This window comes from Euwallacea fornicatus, chromosome 6 (genome assembly GCF_040115645.1).
Source record: "Euwallacea fornicatus isolate EFF26 chromosome 6, ASM4011564v1, whole genome shotgun sequence".
In the NCBI taxonomy this organism is placed as follows: domain Eukaryota; kingdom Metazoa; phylum Arthropoda; class Insecta; order Coleoptera; family Curculionidae; genus Euwallacea; species Euwallacea fornicatus.
In genome coordinates this window covers 1080580-1102193 of record NC_089546.1, presented here as the reverse complement: position 1 = coordinate 1102193, position 21614 = coordinate 1080580, and the positions used below count along the sequence as shown (strand labels likewise).

Below are 21614 nucleotides of genomic sequence, written 5' to 3'. Positions count from 1 at the left end.
GGCGTAAAAGGCTTGGCAAGACCAAGGAACAGATGAACATGTTTACAAAGTGACATGTCCAAATGATTCACTAGAGCGTTGCGCTAGAAAGGGACAACATTCTCTTATTCATTTTTTACGAAGTGAAGGGGTGGAACCTATTGACAATCACCATAGAATGAAATCAAAGTATGGAAATTCATGTCTATCATCCCAGTAACAAATTTAAGAAAGAGGTGTCCTCAATAGATGATTCTCTCTGACTTGGTCAAGCAAATGATGTTGTCGCGCTTGACAGCACATCCGCAGTTGAAGTATTAGTGAAAGGAAATCTTCGTGTCATTTTTCACGAAATCGTTGAAATTTTAAACGTGAGCCATGGTTCCCTACACCACATTATGCATAACATTCTTCAGTTCCATAAGGTGGCTGCCGCAGCAATTGACCCCAGAATTGAAACAACGACGTATTGACACTTGTTAGGAATTCTTGCCTCAGTATGAAATGGATCGAGATGCCTTTCCGACAAGGATTATCACTGGAAATGGGTCCTGGGTTCACTATCGTTAACCTGAAATCAAACGAAAAAGCAATGAATGGTGTCACACTTCTTCACCAAAGCCGAAAAACCTTTGCACCGAGCTCTCGGTAGGCAATATTATATTAACCCTGTTTTCAGATGTTAAAGAGTTAGTTTTAGAAGACTGCATGCCTTATGGAGATACAGATAATAGTACTACATACTTAGAACTTTTGTAGAACCGCCTCAAGCCTGCAACGGTAGCAGTCGTCCAAAATTTGAAATTTGGATGTCGACCATATCCTCCATATTCGCCTGACTTCGCCTCCCGCGATTATCATGTATTTGGTCGCATTATAGAGGCTTTAGGTAGGAAGAAATTTTAAACTAATGATAAAGTGACTCAGGTAGCGCATAAACGGCTACACACCCTACCAAAAGATTTTTTTCTTCAGGTATTCAAGCACTTCCAAAACGACCGAGAAGGTGTACTGAACGTAATGGGGTCTAGATTGAAAAATTACACATTCGTTTTTGACATTGTTAGAATAAATTAAGTTTAATATCGTCTTCAAAGTTTCAATTTGACTCTTCCTCCCATATTATTGAAATTGGTATTATAGATATGCAAAAAAAAAATTAAGTAATGTTAATAGTTAATGCGAAATCTGTCCCAAATTCTTTACAATTTGTGAGATCAAGTCAAATTTTTAATCTTCCATCACAGCAATTTTCACTTCCACTATCGTTTTCATTATAAGAATAACTACAATGATTTCCTCAGAAAACTGTTTCTTACTTGATGAGATTTGATAGTACCGTCGACTTCTTCAGGTCGTTTTTCACCGTATTGATTAGGTTTGTTAGTTTGGTAGATTATTTCCCTTTTCATAAGTTCCTTTGGACGTTCAGTCTTAACGGACATCTCTTCAAAAAGACGAGGTGGTGTAACTTTCTCCGAGGCTTCTACAGATTTGCAAACTTCAAGCAGAACTTTCTCATATTCTCTTCCTTTATTTAAAAACACTACTAATACTTCATCAACTAATTTATCTAGAGATTGTGAAGGTTTTCGTAAGAATACTGGATTCTTCAACACATTGCTGATAGTATTTCCTGATCTCCAAGAATTTTTGTTTACTAATTACTTTTTCAGATTGATTTGTGGTTATTACGATGTGTCAACTTCAGTTACTTCGTCGTTCTTGAGTTTACCTTACCGGAGGGTTTTGTATAAATATTATACAGATAAATTTATTTACCCTGAAGATTCCACATATTTTATTTATATTTATACCTTTTATAATTAATTGAACTACATGGTTCTATAAATAACTTAACACTGTTGCACGCAACATGTCAATATTGCAATTTTCTTGTCCTCTTTATTTGGCAACATGTTTTATGAGGACACAATTTTCTTTTTGAACATTATAGGTGTATTTGTACAAATAATAAAACACTTAGGATTAATACAAGTTCAGTTTCATTTAATCAATAGTTATTTGATACTAATCAGGTTCCAATTGCAAAGTTAGGCGTCTTAAATCCCCCTAATTCCGACTTTTTTTCAGAAAGGAATTTTAATAACTCCATAAAATCAATATTTCTTGACGACCCCAAGCCCCTTGTATAACTCATTCATCTTTTCCTTTTACTTTTGCACTTTTTACATTCCGCGCGGCTCTTTAATTACATATTTAATTAAGGAACTTTTTCACAGAATGGCTTACAACATCATTAATTTTTCTGAAAAATGGTAGTTAGCAAGGAGAATTTCCAGTGATTTTTTAGTCCATTGTATCGCCTTTAGGGGGATTTTCGCCCGAGTTTGAGCACAAAAAGAAAATTAGGGTGACGGAGCATAAATGTTTTTCAACCGTGAAATATTTCACACTTTTTTTTTTTTCAAATAAAAGCTTTGACCCGCGCCAGTTTAAAAGAGACTGGCTTTATGGATTATTTTGTTTGGGTTGTCCGGCAGCTTTTGCCAGGCATTTTGCCAACAATTCGTAAAAGCTTCCCGACTCATGCTGGTCGAGCTTAGTTCCACGATTTTTTAAGCCTTTACCCCTTACCATTTAAGGGTTTTGACAGAGATGAAAGGAACTTTTTGTGGCTTCAAATAAGAACCTCCGCGGAATATGAATATGAGAAAAAAGCGGGCGAAAGAAGTAAGTACTCGACTCGAAATTTGTCAGGGTTCATTTTAAATGGCATCCAATTTTTCAAAGTCGAGAGCAGAAAAGAGAAGAATGGCGTGCAAATATATCCACAATCCCTTTCCAGGGGGATGTTGATTGAAAACGGTCGATTAAATTCATTCGGGAACGCGGCCTGAATTCCGGATTGGGCGGAAAGCCCCGGCATATGTCGCCTGACAATTTCGTTGACGTATTTAAGAGTTTGGTAAATTGACGAAATTATTTCCAGTACGGGTTTTTAAAAAAATATATATTTGGAACTGTTTTTTTAAAAAGTACTAGAGATATTTTTATTTACGTAGCGTCGTTCTTAAATCAAAATTTTCAAGCCTCAAAATTTCAATCAGATAAACGCGATATTATGACGCGATTTAATAAATAAGATATGTACTATTAACTTTGTATAGTTAATTTGACACCAATCACAGAATAAATTATAGGATTTTGATAGTGATCAGTAATCATCTACAAATCGCTCCACCACGTCATCTTCCACATACAAAATTATTTATACGTTATCTCCTTCAAAAATCTGACATGCCAAATTAATGGCATCATAATCGCATGAATTTGCACTTCCCATTCAATATTCATTTAAAAACGTCCATTTTTAAAATCAACTAAAACACGGTTTTCCACATGCTGTTTTCTCTAAGAAAATTAAATTTCCTCTTCATAACCTCTTTTCACAACAACTCTTTGTCTTTAAAGACATTATCTAACCAGCAATTACAAAATCCATTTGTGCAATATTTACATCCGTATGGCAGGAAATAAAATCAGAAATTTTGTGTGTTCTCTATTCGTGGATACAGCTAATAGTAAGCAGGAATTTCTGCCTTTAACAACCGACCATTTACGACCTCAGTGAGTCCGAAAATGGACACTAGGATTTTCTCCTGATATATGTTCAATGCTTTCGTCTAGGGGTTTCTCCCCCAGTAGTAAAATTTCTCTTTTCGAAATAGACTGATAATTTTCAGATGATTTTCAATTGAATCTTCCCTTATAGTAAAACGATAAGTACGAGAAAATTTCGTGATCAAATTTTTCTTAGCAGGCAAATTACGAAAGTTACAACACAAAAGCTTCTTCTTGTGAGTTTTATTTTAGTTCAGGTTAGTTTAAGTTAATGGGTCCCTAAAATAGGTTTTTTTCTAAGAAATATAGAAAACGCGTAAATTTCTTCTTTTGGAGAGATGACAGGAGGAAGAAAATGCGAAAACTGTACATAAATTGATATGTATCGTCGATATAGTTGGAAAGTTGCTAAAGATTTTTCTAAAGGAAAGACTACGGGAGGAAACTAGTCAAAAACATTCCCCGAAGGTAAAGCAATTATAAATCCCATATACACTGACTTTTAAAAAAACCGCAACACCAAGAAGAACGCATCGTATGTATTTGAAATTTTTGTATGATTTTAGACTTGCAAAGAGAAAAAAATGATAAAAATTTCAAGTTCGTATTTTAATGCGATATGAAGTTTTTCTTTACTTTTTTATCTGTGACGATCGTTCTTTTTGCAAATTTTTTTACAGGCGGAAAGCGATAAAGGTATTATTGTTAGTACCATATTGAATGTGTGGTAGTGCAAAATGCCTCGTGTACGCCAAAATGCAGTTTATCGGCAGTTAACTCCCTTTGAAAGGGGAAGAATTGTTGGTATGCATGAGGCAGGTTTACTTTTGCGCGAAATTGCACGCAGATTTTATCGACACGTATCAACAGTGCTAAGAGCTTGGAGAGATTGGTCGAACGAAGGGTCAGTAAATCGTCATCGTGGTAGTGGCCGTCCAAGAATGACGAACCACCGCGAAGACCGGCGACATCGTCGTTTAGCGACAGGCGCCCCGTTTGAAACAATTCCGTCTCTTGGTACTAACTGGGTAGTCACCCTAAATCGAAGGGTCTCCCTTGGTACGATGTATCGCAGAATTCAAAGTTTTGGACTAAATTCATATCGTCCTATGCGTCGGCTTCCATTATCACGAAACCACAGGGTGGCCCGACTGGAGTGGTGTCGTCTGAAAGTGCAATGGGTGAATGAGTGGAAAAGAATCGTGTTCAGTGATGAGAACCGATTTTGTTTATGGCGATCTGATGGACGGTTACGTGTTAGAAGGCGCAAAGGAGAGCGATTAAATTTGGACTTTTTGGAAAACCGTCATTCTGGTTTAACACCAGGTGTCATGGTTTGGGGTGCCATCCAGTATGGTAGTCCGTCTCCTCTTGTTTTCATTTATGATAGATTAACTGCTCAGAGGTACATTAATAGTGTCTTAGAACCGATTTTTGTACCATACATGCACGACCATCCTGGAAGCACATTTCAACAGGATAATGCGCGACCACATGTAGCCAACGATACTTTAAGGTATTTGGAAGCTGAGAATTTAGATACTTTGCCTTGGCCAGCTCGGTCTCCAGATTTGTCCCCAATAGAGCATATATGGGATATAATGGGTCGGAGACTTCAACGTGTAGCTCGCCCTCCAGAGACCATAGATGAACTCTGCGAGCAGGTGCAGATTGCCTGGAATACAATACCACAGGAAGATATTGACAATTTAATTTTAAGCATGCCACGTCGCTTACAGGAATGTATTAATTTACGAGGAGATACCACCCATTATTAAATTATTATTAAAATTTTTTCACTTATTCACAATAATTTTCTTTTGATATTTTGATCGTTTTTATCTGTTACACGACCCAACGTAATGGCAGAATTTCAAACGTGTACGATGTGTTCTTCTTGGTGTTCGGGTTTTTTTGAAAGTCAGTATATAATATACCGTCCATCGGATTTAAATACAAAGTATGTGGAATGTATAATTACTGCATACTGATTCTACTACACACTGAAAATATGTTTCATAAGACTTCAATACACAGAATGTCCTTAAAAAGTCCGTAGAAAATTCTTTCACAAGTTATTGAGAAGAAAACATGACGATTTAATTCAATTTAACTTGATTAAAAAGTGGAGGGTTTTAGAAATGCAGGACGACGAAGTGAAAAGTAAAAAAAGGGAAAAAATTAATTACTCCGTTTGTAATCCTACTATCTAAACAAAATAGCTCATCGAGGGGTTTATAGGGGCGAGAAATCAGAATTCATTTACATTTTTAACGCACATTTTAAAGGGCGCCGTCAACGCTAGGTGAATTCTGTTTAAAAGGGCATAACTTTTTTAACACTCGGTATAAAATTTATTTATGGCTAAAATGTGTATTTTCCCACATGTTTTATGAAAAAAAAAGTGGTTTGGTACAAGTCCCTACGGACATTCATCTTGAGATATTTAAGACTTAAAGTTTTAATATTTGATTATATTGATATTTTAAATTTAAATTCATTAAAAATAATTTTAATGTTTAATACATTGGTACGGTACAGCAAAATAAATAATAACAAATTTGTATAATCAAATGAAAACATGAATATTTACAAAAATAATAATAATTGAAAATTAATTGAATATTTTGATTTTTTTTCCGTTTCAGTTGTAGGAATAAATATGCACTCTGAAGTTATTTTTCAAAATATGCAGCAAACTTTAAACTTCAAATATCTCAAAAAGGAATGCCCATGGGGATTTCTACCAAGATATCTTTTTTTTAGACACACGTAAGAAAACACAAATTTAGACGTAAATAAATTATATACTGGGTGATAAAAAAGTTATGTCCCTTTAAAGATAGTTCACCTAGCGCCGACAGTGCTCTCTACAATGTACATCGAAAATGTAAATGGTTTCTAATTTCTTTTCCCTAAAAACTCCGTGTTGTTACATTTTCTTCAGATAGTGCCATTACAAACGACGTAATTAATCTTTTTCTTTTCATTTAATTTCCTTTTTAAGGCGCTGTATTTTAAAAACCATCCATTTTTGGACTAAGGTAAATTGAATTAAATCATCATGAAACATTCCAAAGACATTCAACCTGGTATTCTGTCTGTTAGATAACATGGGATTCTCTGAAGCATCTACCCACTACAAATCTCGAAATTTCCGTGATCTAATCCTCTTTCGATTCGGCACTACCCCTATGGGATATATCAACGGGATTGAAAGGTGTTTATCGTTTGTCCTGCTAGTTTTGCATTCCTCTATCCAACAGGTGTTTCTTTATCTTGCTGTTAATGTTGTGCTCTATGTTATGGAGCCTTGCTTGGTGAATAATTTTCTATTCCTTCTTTGTTTTTTTTAAATCGCACCTTTATGAAAATTGGTTATTCATCTTGTACAGCACGAGAAATGGTGTTGCTGCAGCAGTCCCACTTTATCTTACTATCCAGCATCCTATTGATCAAGGACTCTGGATTGAAGATTTCCACGCAAACGAATAGATTTTTCCTTTGTTCTTGAAAAATTCAGCACTGGAATATGCAATATTCTCTTATGTCGGTGACCACGCAGTCTCTCTAATCTAGTCCCGTTTATCCTAAGCAGTGTATGAAATACCTAAACCTACCATGATCGCTGAGTGAAGGCATTATGTAATAACTTAAGCTTTTGTGGCAGTACGCAGTCCAGAATTCCAAATCAGGGAATAATCGCTTAGTCTACTGATCCTTATCTTCCAGACTTGTCTAGCATTCTTGCCTTTTCCAAATAGTCGTTTTTCTTGCTTCTCTCATGATTTGATCTGTTATCTGCGGAAGTCGACTTAATTCATTTCTTTACCCAATCGGTAAATCAATGAGTGGAATGCCCGCCAGCACTTGCACTGGCTCGAGTCATACTTTACGGTAGGGATATATTACCCTTATCAAGGTATTATATCTTTGCGCTCTTGCCATCATCTGGCTGTATTTCTTTATTTCCCCAATCCATCCCCATATAGAAGAGACATACATCGGCGCTGATTGTACCACTTCTTAGAGTAAAAGCTTTTCTTGCGTGAATGGTTCCTGAATCGCAGACATGATCCTCTACAATTGTCCTAATCTTTTGATAGCTTTGCTGCATATGTCCGTTACATATTGTTCGTAGTACAAGTTCGAGCAAAATTGGACGCATAAGTATCTAATGTATATCTTGGGTTCAATTTTTAAACCGCCGACTGGCAAGTGACCTTTTTTCCTTTTCCCATTTAAAATGGCTGCCTTCGTTTTTTTCGGGACTAGTCTAAGCGCCTATTAGGTTAGCCATCACTCGCACCGGCTCGTGGCCACATTTGCTTCTTCCATTAGCTCCGTTCTACTTTTGTTACTGAGGGGGACAGTTCCCCTCGATAACAAAATCACCGCCCTCCGGCGATTAAAAAAAAATCTATCCTGTTGTGAGATAATAGCGGTGAAAAGTTTTCAAATTGACACCCTGTATATTTGTCAGGTAATTCGATCTCCGGTTGTTTTCTAATTCTTTTATGAAACGCAACCAGGACGCGCTGTTGAATGTGTTTTGCACGTCTGACATGATTAGGTGCACCCTTTCCTCTCATTATTCTGGTCGAAGCGCAATATGTAAACACGCATTATGAGCCAGAAATGAAAATTTTGGAAAATCACAAAAAAATATAACTCGTTACTCCTTTCTTTTTTGAATGAAAGATTTTGACGATCGATAATTTTCTGAGTCTACATTAATGTCATGTAGTTCGATAAAATAAGGCAATGAAAGATTCAAAAATATTTTGCGAAATTTTGCTAATGAAATCCATCTTGATCGGGAAAAGGCATAAGATGCGTTTTCATCTCGATATCAATGAAGATAATGCAGTTTGAAGCGTCATAAAATTAAAATAACAAATAACTCACAACATATATTTCATTAAGAAGTTAATTAATTACTTAAAATTAAAAATTAAAATATATTTTATTCCACCTTCTTCCTCGAGGCAATCATAGTTTTTGCTGTTTTCACTTACTTCACTATTTAAATAATCTTAAAAAAATTACTGATTCAGTAAATATTAGCACGAAAAAATAAAGCTTTATAGGAAGGCTAATTGGCTAAAGGAAAAGTATCCTCCCAACGAGAACCAAATCTAGCTACTAACCACTTTTTCACATCTGCAATCTTTTCTTCATTAATCGCATTATCCATAGAAATATCGCGAAGAATACGTAAATCACGTAATGTCTTTCCGCGCTTCGTTAGAGAATTGCATTACTTAGTTACATCATCGTATATACAGGGTTCGCCATTACTCCGGCCTGGGTTCCTGGTGTCTTTGTATAAATATCAATATGAAATGTTTAGTACAGTAGTCATTTATATTGCAAAGCTGCATGATTTAATAATATTTTTGTTTATACAGAGTGTTTCGTTTTCGCTGGGCAGCATAAAGTTATAATTTTTTAAATAGAAATCCGTAATTTTTTTTATGCCATTTGATGAAACATTAATTTAGAAGGAAAATACATTAAACATTTTTTAAATTGGTTGCGGCGTTGCCATATTAGAAGGTAGTGACAGGTAATATGACAACTAAATGAAATAAGTAATTTATGCTTTTGTTAAATAGAAACAAAGCCTACTAGAATAAATCTCCTGGATTATAATAATGTCTGTTGCAATTTGATTGAAATTTTGCAAATATCTCCATAACTGTAAATGTTAGATGAAAAGATGTTATTGCAAATTAATAGAGAATTAAAAACTACACTAGGACTTGAAAAAAATCATGGGTACCATTTAAAAAAAAACGAGTTTCAGCAATTTGTAAAATTTGCAAATTAGCGCTCTTATACAAAAAAAGTGTTGGAAAAATACCCAACATCTTCACCCACTAATAAATTTCTTTTATGTTGCCAACGTAAACCTTATTAATCATCCTTAAGGGCAGTGTTTACATTACACAACTGCATACACATTCCACACTCTTCCCATGCTCATAACTCTTTTCAACCATCATTTTTCTCACACCTTCATGGCACCGTATTGATAAGCAATCCCTAGTCCTCGGCACTATAATTCACATTAATTGGTATGACTATGAGGTGGTAAAAATATAAATGGACAACTTGAGGTTCACATTCGGTGGGAAAAATTGAGATTACAAAACAGTCTCATAGAATCTCTCACACAAAACGCAACGTCTCTTCAACATCTCCCCTATTCTCTTTTTAACTCCTACAGTCTTAGTAGGATCCCTTTACTGCGCTCAATTCACATATTAGTTGCCCTGTTGAAGTAAAAACTCCCAATCGTGAAAAGTTATTAACATTCAGTGATCGCTTGTGTTTTTCTAGTTTTCTCACATTTTACAATTGTTATGACTTTTGTCACTTGTAAAGTAACATTGAAAATCTAGTGAGACAAATACAAGTGTGTTGTTACCAAGTGTGTTTGTTTTTTCTGTTCTGCATTGGTTCAGCGCCAAATAAGCTGTGGTCCTTCGCACAAAATTAAAAAGCTACGCAAAATAGATACAGTCCTCTCGGCACTGCCAACCAACTGTGCCCCCCTTGTGTCTGGGGTGAGACAGCAAAAATACCATAAAAACTTGCCCCGTTCAAAAAGTATGGTGCATTAAAAAATGTTTTAAAGTTTTTAAGTACTTCTGACTTTCATTTACTATTTTACAAAAACAAATTTCAAAAAACACCAGTTTTGTGACAATTTTCTTCTGATGCTGCATTTTTAAAGAAATTTCTCTAATATGGCAACGCCGCAACCAATTTAAAAAATGTTTAATGTATTTTCCTTCTAAATTAATGTTTCATCAAATGGCATAAAAAAAATTACGGGTTTCTATTTAAAAAATTATAACTTTATGCTGCCCAGCGAAAACGGAACACTCTGTATAAACAAAAATATTATTAAATCATGCAGCTTTGCAATATAAATGACTACTGTACTAAACATTTCATATTGATATTTATACAAAGACACCAGGAACCCAGGCCAGAGTAATGGCGAACCCTGTATATGTGGGTTCCATTTTAATTTTAACAGCTGGGTCATTGTCCTTCCGGCACTTTCTAAAGAAAATTGTCTTGGCTTCACTTGTCCATCTATTTTCCTTAATACGGTCATTAGACTCTTATAATCTTTCAGAAACTATTCCTTTCCCAACCTTCTTACTTCACCAACTTCTTGATAGATATTAATATCACCAGTGAGATGAAGTTTCCTCAAATTTTCTAAGTTTTTTTTTCAACTCTTCCAAACACTCGGTCTACCGGTAAATATGAATTGCCCCGAGCTGGGAAAACTAAAATTATTTCTTTAATAAGCTGAGAGAGGTTCTTTTTGGAACCAATAGGTTACGGAATTAATAACATGAATTAAGTTTCACGACAAAGAAACTGTGTTTTGAAAAACTATTTATTATAATAAACTTAAAAATACAGATGATCAAGTTGACAGCATAACTGATTACACGAAAATTATGAGCAACAGAATGATGCTTAAGTTGTTTTAAAGGTAGTTTCTATGTGGTTGTTTATAGCTGGATCCTTAATGAGGGTTAATAGAAAGTCCAAAAGTGTAAATTATTAAGTTTGTCAAATAGTGCAATATAGTTTATATGACTCATGTTAATTTTTATTGTGGCCGCCACAACTATCCGCGAACAGCCGAATTATGGTTGTGTCATATAAGTTGCAGTTTTCCAAATAATTAACCAGAACTGAAGAGATTTCCTAATACTCCATGGCCTCCGTCATTCTCAGTCAACATACAAAATTTTGAATGTAATGTTCGTATATCGGTAGAGCAGAAGCAATAAAATGCAACCTACGGTAAATAAAATGTTTTGCACAGGGTCATTTTTTGCACAGTTTGAACCTGTTGAACATCAAACAAAAAAGTAAAACTTTGATCTCTATTAGTTCTCGTCGACGAATGAAAAGCCTCGGCTTTCATTTTGTGAATCTCAGACCATTATTGTTTGTTTTCTTGCAGCATCATCACAAGGTTTTATTTCACTTCTAGAACGAGAACAAAAACCATATGTATCTGAAGCAGGTGATCCGAATCCCAAATTAAATTTAGACTCAAAATTTTTAGTAAAAAAATTCTCGTCACTTTTAATTCCTGACTGACATCCTTATGAACACGCCATAATTTAGTAAAATTTGCTTAAGAGGGAAGGTAAATCCTTTTACTTTTATTTCGGCTATAATTACTCACTTGCCTTTAGATTAGATAAGAATGCATAAACCTTTTTTCTTTTATTTTCAATTTTTTTCGATTTATGAACTTTTTTACCTATAACTCCTTTCCTCGACAAAATTTCAATCGATATAGTGTATAGATTCCTTTCACCAATATTCTATTCTAGTTATAAATAATAATTTAAATAATTCTTGAAAAAATTTTGAGCATACAAGAGCTTTGGATTTATTCGGTTCTAGCAACAAGTACTTCATAAAAAATGTTCGTAAATCCTTTTTTGGAAATTCTGGGCGAATACCATAACGTATTGCCAACGTTACTTTCATTAAGTATGATAATTCTTTATCCTGTTCCATTCTCTCTAATTTGAAAAATACGTCTCTTTTTGATTTAGCGAATATTTTTTTTTTCAAGGGCTCTACTTGTAAAACAACAATCCGTATTATTGCAGGGACTTCGAAAGTTAATAAAATCGATATCTTTACGTCCAAGTATAAAACGAAAAATAACAATAATTTCGTTTTTAATTTTTTTCACAACTTACGTTCGATTATATTGAATTACTCGTTTTGTCTTTCTTCGTAATTTTTTCTTATTTCCTTTATTTACATGCCCTATCAGTACGCAATGGTGATCTTCCATAGTTTTTTGTTTTTATCATATACAATTAATAATATTTAACTACTTAACAAATAAACTCCGACAATTTAATAAATCGTTTACGATTTATTTTTGGTTACATCAAAATATGGGAGTCTCCTATTGATCTTCGGGGAATTCCCATGTCAACGTTCATTATACCGTAACCTCTATACCGAAAATTAGAAAATAATGCTTTTTGATGTGGGCATGTTGTGACACATAATTCGGTTGATGTGGAGGCAAATTTTTTCTATATAATTTAAGCATATTAAAATATGTTTTGGTACATCGAATGCTGAGTACATTGGTACACTCATAAAGTTATAAAATCCGAATCGAACTCAACTTCGGCTCGGGTGGCCAAAAATATGTTTTGATAAGTTGCTCCTCATATCTTCTTGTCTCAAAAACGATATTTATGACTCACGTCATTGCTTGTAACGTCGACCTGTCTTTTATGAAGCCAAACTGTCCGTCCGAAAGTGGTTCCTTTGTCCTGAGATCATCGTCTAGTCGAGTTTTGATGAGGTGTTCTTACAGATTGGCGTTGATCTTACAAATTAGCCTGTACGACCCTGGTTGTTCAATGTCCTTTTGTTTCAATGGCAATGTTCTTTTTGCTGCTTTCCAAATATTGGGGAATTCCTAATTTTACAGTACCTGATTTAGCAGCCTTAGCCAAATCTCCGGATGAACTTTCGGATGTACTAGAAAGGGTGAACAGCCAATTATTAATGGTACTGTTGATGCACTTATTGAATTAACAGAAACGGAAAGAGTAAGAATATATATCGCGAAACAAAGTGCTAAAACAACGGCATGAGAGGATTTTCTGTAGGAATGAAAAAGATGATGGGAGGAAGAGTTAAGTGTAGGAAAAGTTTTATGTTTGCAATGCCTGAAAAATCACACTTTTCGCCACAAGTTGCCCACACATCATCAACTATTAAGAGGTCAAAAATAGTTCAGGAGATAGTCGAAACTACAAAGAAGACTTCGTATACCCATAGGAATTTCATCCTAATGGTGCTGATGGATGGACATCAAAAACACTTTCAACTTTACCTCATGAAACGGTTTGTCAGCAGGTACGTACTAAGATCTTATTTGCCGAATCGAAATGAGATACATGTAAATGGAAATGTAGTCATGTAGAGCACCTCTGGGCTCTATTTTCGAACGAATTCTATATGTATTTTAGCAAAGAAATGGCTGAAAACTAGAAGCAACTAATGGAAAAGTGGAAAGCCAAATGAGAGTTATACTATTTGGAAGTCAAGGACTTCATGGAATGTGGAGTTGAATGTTTGATGTCTATGTGCACCGAATAAAAAAACTAAATTCTACGGATATTACAGGGAAGCTAATCGTACTGTTCATAATATCTTATAAGGTGGAAAAAATTTGAAAGCGAAAGAATAGGGATCCAAAATCTCGATGGTTTTTTCAAGTAATCTTTTCAGTTCGTAGAATGAAGGAAAATTTGCTCAAAACATTCAAAGTGCTCCGAACCTCAGCTCAGATTTGAATTTTTTTTGCCTTATCCATTACAGTTCGATTAATTTTCTTTGCTACTCAATTTGGAATAAGTCTGAATAATATCCAGATAAATTTTCTTGCAATTGAAGAAACAGATAATCCATTTTTAGACCTTTTCAAATCTATAGTAGATTTAAATATCCGAACCCAGCTAAATTTCATTGAATCCTAAGTTGGGCCTGAGCGGGACACATAAATTTTCAAAGAAGGACTAATCCGTAGTCTCACCGGACAACAGCCAAATTCCTCCCCATTGGAATATAGGGCTTTAGCAACCTATTTGCAGAGGAAAAATAAAGTAGTTGATTTATGGCCAAGGTATTCATATAAGAAGGCTTAACCTTTTTCCGAAATGCCTGAGAGACAGTGGGCGATGTATTAAAATTATCCCGATTCGATGGTATTTTTAGACTTAAGTTTTGATTAATGCGCAGCTAAAACTTGATTTAAATATATAACAAACCAATATTTCGTGGGGAAATGGGTTTAAAGATAGATTGACCATTTAATGTTACGAAAAGGATTCTAAGAATATTTGAATTGCCGAAAAAGTCCTTTTAAGCATATATCTCAGAAGGTAATGGGCAATAAAACTCCAACACATTTTGGAATTTATATTCCTTTATAAAAACTTATTTTCCGTTACTATTTTGGGGCCGTAAAAATTTAATAATAGATTATTTCCGAAACACAATGCAAAATACGAACTACTGAATTTCTAGTGATGAAAATCTATATTATGCATCATGTATTTACTGATGCATGATGTAACAATAATAGAGTTTCCTTAACGTAGGCTATTTTAACAAAATGCCTAAGGATATTAGCCATAATTTTGCCAACAAGTCTTGTTTCAGCTCCACACATTATTGTAGTTTTGCTTCGTATTATGTGAATTTAAGTGTTTGCCAACTCTAAATCGCAACACCGGTACACCAAGTATATAAATCACAGTTTCAGTTTACCTAAATTAATATTTTCCTAACAAGTGCGAAAAGATACTTTCCGCAAATGTTAAGAACAATAATTTTTACACGTGTTTGTTGCGATCTCGGATACTCTGTGTGTCGAATAAATTTTTGATATTCAGGTGGCTAGTGCGGAAAAGTAATTCTCAATGTCACTTTTACGGGAAAATAGCACCTGAACAAAAGCAGGAAATTACAACTTTCCACACTCGGGAGTTTGTGGGACAATCCATTGCTTTTCCGCACGCGAATAGGTCAATGTGACTCTAATACAATGCGAATACATTTAGAAACTCCAAAATACATTCGAATCTCATAACCTCCATGAGTGTCTTCACATCGCTAAAAAATTGAATTTTAAGATAAATACAATACGTAAAGTAAGTGAGTTTAGTGTTATTATGACATAACATTAGTTAACAACAGTTAAAGTTGTATAACGGAAGAATAACTATTGTTAAGGCTGATAACGAGTGGAATAATGGTTTGAGTTGGTCGCTGTGACGTTTATCGGGGCAATCAAAGGCTTTTACTATCTAACTGCCCTTTGATTGGGTACAACACTGAGCTTCAATATCTTCCCCTTGTTTTGATTATTTAATTCTCTTGTGTGGATTAATATGAGAAAAATTAGCCTGAAGAGCGCTTACTGTTCCATAGGGAAGAAAGAGATCTCCAGCCTTGTCTTCAGGTTCATCATTACACATATTAACTCTATCACATTTTTTATTTCATGTCCCCGGATTTACTTTTCAGGATCAGAACATGGTTTTTAACCGACTATATCAGTGATCCAGCAAATTTGGACGTAACACTGCGTATCAAGTTACGCACTTATACATGTGGAAAAGATCATTGGAAGAAATGTCACCATGATATTTTGGCTCATATGGATCTCCGGCAATAAAATAATGTCACAAGTATACGCAGTTCTTCTGGATCGCCGACGTTAGAAGTACAGCCAGTCAGTCACACATCCAGTTCTTCTACATAGAGCATTGGACCAAACAGTAATTACATTTAAACGGTATGAATACGACATTCTCATCAATAGATTGGATCATAAGATCAACTTTCAGATGATGTTGAATAGAATGAATAGAACATCTATAATACTCACTGCATCAATCCACGTGGCTGATCGTGTCAGACAATTGTCTAACAGTTACAAACAATATTGAAACATCGATTTATATAGTAAATATATAAAGTCTGCCTTAGGGACCTGATACAATCTGTATATCGAAAATTCCAAGCTTAATGTGCTTTTGAAGTTTGTATTTTCGTTTTGTGGGAAAAACCTGACATTGTAAAAATATTTTAAACCTAATATGACCTCCGGTTACACCGGAAAATGACTCTTATTTTATTTTTATTTTTTTTTTGATGGAACATGGCAGTTTTTTTTAATGCAAAAATTTTTTTTATTGAAAATAAACACATACGTACAAACATCTTTATTTCATCAGAAACAGGCTATCGACCAGTTGGTCTTTCTACCTATGTTACAGTTAATTGTGTATAAATAAATAATAAAAAAAAAACACAAAAGCGAAAATAAAAACGGTGACTATATTTGCAATCCGAATAATCCTTCAATAGGGCCATGGGAGGGGAGATATATCGGGATTATCTCATGTGTCCTACTATGCAAAGGTGGTCGAGTATAGTCCAGTTGTGAAGGGTTGTTTTTTCATTTCGTTTGCAGTTGTGATAGCTTTTTCGTTATTTTAGTCACTTTTGTCCGTTCATATAGGAATTCGTTCGATCTGTTGTGAAAAAATTTTCCGTAGTGTCTTATCTTTGTTATTAGTCTGAGCATCATTTGTTCCGTGGTTTGTATGGGTTTTCTTATTTGTCCGTAGCATTTGCTCTTAGTATATGTCCGTAGTCTAGAAGGGATCTACAGATGAAGTTGCAGATTTTAATGGCTGTTTTCGTCTTAATTCCCTTCTCTTTATGAAGGGTTGCAAAACCAGGCCATAATTTAGTTGACCATCGACGTTTTCTTGACTTGATGTATCAGTTCTTTCCATTTTACAACGCCGCGTCCCCATCCTTGAAGACATTATGATAAGAAAATTAGAGAGACGATCTTCTGGGCACCTGGTGCCCAGATATGACCAAGCGGGGGAGAGAAACCCAGAAACCTAGGTAGTAGTTAAGTGAGTTAGTAAAAGGAAGAGGCTGACCCAGGAAGTCCCAAAAACACGAACTGAGATGAGACAGGTCTTGATCCGCTTGCTCTTTCTTCTTTTTTTTCTATGCTAGTTAATAAACGCAAACTTATAGCTTCTATTTCTTGAACTATGATTCCTTTCGTAGATATAACCACCACCACACATCTATTCTAGTACTGGAATTTGATATACCATTGAATTCCAATTCTACATTTATATGTCAGTGCTCTGAAGTGTTTCGTCCTTTTATTGATTTCTGATCATGTTTTTGTACCTTTTTTGGGAATTTCGACTTACTATCTATTATGATCCCCAAGTGTTTTACATCTTGGCGTGGTATAGTTTGGTGACCATCTGATGCCATTGGAGGGGAGTAGCTTTTAACATGGTGGTTTGGTAGTGACAGTTGATCTTTTGAGACGTTCGGCGTTTGCCTCCATCTGTAGCACCAATTCATTGTCTTGTCCGCTAATATTTGAAGTTTGTGTGACGCCTTCGCGGTAGTTTTGACATCTACGGCAAGTGCCGTGTCGTCAGCGAATTGCAGTATATATGCTGTTTTGTCAAAGTATTTTTTGTCTTGTGCAATATGGTTGTACATGTCATGCGAGTATATGTTGTAAAGTAATGGCGAGAGCGGGGATTTCTGTGGAAACCCTTGTTCGGAGGAGAAGGTAAAGGATAGGGTATTGTCTATGTGTACTTTTACTTTCCTGTTTTCAATTAATTTTTTTACTGTGTGTAATAAGTATTTTCATGTATCGAATTTGTGTAGTTTATATAGCAGTCCCTTGTGCCAGACGCTGCCGAAATCTGTATCTATGTCCGTGAAAAGACATGCTGTGTTATTGTTATTGAGATGTGTCGTTTGTATGTTATTGGTCTGCACAAAAAGAGGATGTACGGTCGAGTGCTTGGGTTTAAAGCCGAATTGGTATGGTGGAATGTGTTTTCCGACTATTTGTTGAAGTTAGTTTTTATAATATTTTCAAACACTTTACTCGACATCGGAAGTAATGTGATTGGTCTGTAGTTTTGTGTTTGTGTGTTGTCCAGTCCGCCTTTAGGAATAGGTACTATAATTCTCGTTTTCCAAGTTTCTGGTATCGTGTTCGTTTTAATAAATTTGTTAAGTGAGTTCAGTACGAGTTCGTGTGTTTCTTTAATTAGGTTTCTCAACACGTTGCTTTTTACGTTATCTTTTCCCGGCGTTGTATTTTTAATACATACGAATGATTCGTCGTATTTTCTTTCGGTAATTAGTTGATATGGGTAGTTGGTTTGGTTTATGAAGTAATTGTCGTAGCATTCATTTTATTAAAGTCCAGTGCTGGTCATCAAAGTTGGGACTGGTGGACATTGTAAACGCTCTTCAGAAGTATCTAGCAAACTCATCTGTTTTATTCTCGTCTGTGTAGTTCTCTTCCGTTTCCGTTGATTGTGCCGATGATGCTGTTTTCTTTGTATCACGCAAGTTTATTTATTTCCAACCAGTACGTCTTTCCATTATCTTGTTCAACTTCATAGCATGCTTCCAGCCATTTATCTTGTTTGTACTGGTCCATCAGTGTATTGACGTACCTGTTGAGTTCGTTGAGTTTTCTTTTTAGTTCATCATCCTGCATACTCATGTATAATCTGTATAGTTCCTTGTCCGTTTGATCAGTCTTAGTATGAATTTAGGTAAAGTATTTTTTTTAAGTTATTTTTTATGCGAGGTAAAAATTTTCGTAGTGCCAGGGTCAATTGTTGTATTTTTTCTATAGTACATGTCCCTGCCTGTGTTTCCGTGTATTTTTGTATGTGTCGCTTTAATTTTCCGATGTGTGTTTTTTTTAATTTAGTTTTTGAGTAATTTTAACTGCACCTGTATGTTATATTCGTTCGAGGTTTATGTTAAATGTTATTACTAAATGATCCGACTCGAGTACATTTGTTAGATTGACGTTGTTTATAGCGTTAGTAAAATTGGCTGTGTGAAGTAGTCAGGTGTTGAGTCCTGATTTCTCTGCATTAAAAATGTCGGAGGTGTTTGTTATTTTATGAAGTCTGAATAATCCAAGAATATGTTCAGTTGCATAATCTTATTTCTTTTAAAGTTGAATTATCCATTAATGATAGTACATTTGTAGAGGCAGACGTTAATCATTATATTTTGTTCTAAGTTGGCATGAAGATGTATGTACAGGGTGACTATTTAACAAGCTCTCGGACTATTATGAGTTAATTTGTGATTCCAAAAAAAATCAATTATGGGGATGTATATGAGGCTAATAAAGGTACGTTTTAAAATTGGCGACGACCCCACAAGGTGTTCCAAAAAATCGGGGTGATATAAAGTGTATTTTTTTAAATGGGACCACCCGCATTTTTTTCAAGTGATAGAACTCTCTCTAAGACCTGTGGTAGCTCCTACGTTTTCTTTACCCTCGGATGAAGTGACTCGGAGCTATGACGTTTTAAAAGAAATTTTAGACATTTGCAGTACCTCATAAAAAATTAACATCGTAGTTACCTCAAGTTAGATTTTGCTATAATAATTTCAGGATGGATTCTGACGTAAAGTCTCAAGGAAACAGGTACTAAAGCTCATTTAGCCAATAATCCTTACCGGGTGTTCTCTAAAATAACTTTAATTTTCATCTTTTCAACTTCCATTTTCTTGATATTTTTAAATGGGATGGTGTATTATTAATGGCGTAGAACGAAAGAACATTCGATTTTCTTAATTTTAGTATGAAATAATATCATATTTATCTTAAGTGTTAATGAAATTATTAATTATTGTAGAAAAAGCTGCACTTATGGCTAAGTGTTTGAGTGTTTAGCAGCTAATTTACAGTTTTTTGTTTCTTCCAAATTTGTGTATTTTGAAACTGACCACTTAGATGAAGTGTACTCACCAAGAACTTATTAATACGTGTTATGTAATTGGTTCAAGCGATGGAAATTGTTTATTATCATTTCGGATTTATGCGCACCGACCTCCCTATAGTGAACATCCTGAGGTAAGGAGGCTAGAAAGGCGAAAGGAACGTTTTTAACAGACAGGAAATATTAATTATGAAAAGAAAAGTTGAAATAAGAGGATCCTACTAGAAGAAAATAAACTGAACATCATTTTACCAGTAGTAGAAAACCCAAGCATTAGCGTAAAATATTTTATGAACAATTAGGGCAACAGTTGTCCAAAATGTTTTCCGTCGTTTTCCAAACACGTTGCAACTGTTAGGAAAGAAAATCTTCTGATATTGGAAAGCATTTCCGCAGTAATGCTTTGAAATTACTCTCAAAACCTCAATTTCACATCTTCACGCGTTCGTAGTGCTATTTTATAAAGATCTGACTTCACTTTGTCCCAGAAGAAATAGTCCAAAGGAATTAAGTCGGTATTCCTTGGTGGCCACGTAACTAGGCCTAATAGAATTTAATAACGCAAATGTTATATATAAACCACATTTCATCTGTTATGTGTTTTGGGATGTGATCTAATAAAGGAAGATCTCGATTTAAAAAATTTAGAAAAATATCTCCAGTCAATTGTCCTTCAGAAACATAATTTATGATCATTCCTGTCTAAACATTTAATCTGCAATTCTGTTGAAAATGGTTGATTTGAAAAACACGATGGTTTTCTGTTTCATAATACTGAAAGTTGCACTTATTAACTAATCAATTCCGATAAAAGATGCACTCATCAATAAACAGAATTAATTTTAAGAAATCGTCCTTGTTACTTTGTTGCAGCATCCACTAGCAAACATGAGTACTAATACTAATAAAGTCAGCATCAAGTAATTCTTGATGTAATGCAAATGATATGGGTGGAGCTTATTAGCCTTCAAACATTTTGGAATTGATGATTTTTCTATTTGCAGGTCCTGGCTAACTTTTCTTACCCTTCTACTTGGGTTTTCCACTACTGATAAAATGATGTCAATTTAATTTTTTTTCTAATAAAACCCTCTTGTTTCGACTTTTCTTCTCATAATTAACAGTTTGTGTCCATTTGAAACGCACCTTTAGAGTTTCTAGGATCCTTATATCAGAATGTCCTCTATTAGGAAATTTTTGCGCGTATCCCGAGATGCTAAAAAAATTTCCATTACACGAACCAATTACATAAATCATACTAATAAGTGCTTACTGAGTATATTTCATCTCGATAGTCAGCTTTAAAATACACAAATTTCGAAGAAACAAAAAACCGTAAATTAGCTGCTAAACACTCAAACACTTAGCCATAAGTGCAGCTTTTCCTACAATAATTAATAATTCCATTAACACTTAAGATAAATATGACTTTATTTCATACTAAATTGAAGGAAATTGAATGTTCTTTCGTTCTACGCTATTAAAAATAGACCATCCCGTTTGAAAATATTAAGGAAATGGAAGTTGAAAAGGTGAAAATTAAAGTTGTTATTGTGAACACCCGGTAAGGATTTTTGGCTAAATGAGCTTTAGTACCTTTTACGGAGACTTTACGTCAGAATCCATCCTGAA

General features: G+C 34.7%; 1 long non-coding RNA gene across 1 annotated transcript; it reads left to right on the top strand.

Moving 5' to 3' along the window:
* The first annotated feature begins 290 nt into the window (after window positions 1-290).
* LOC136339639 (uncharacterized) lies at window positions 291-1025 on the top strand. The gene is made up of 3 exons (XR_010732175.1): window positions 291-627; window positions 739-868; window positions 955-1025. It is a non-coding gene; the product is annotated as an uncharacterized lncRNA (long non-coding RNA).
* The last annotated feature ends 20589 nt before the right edge of the window (window positions 1026-21614 follow it).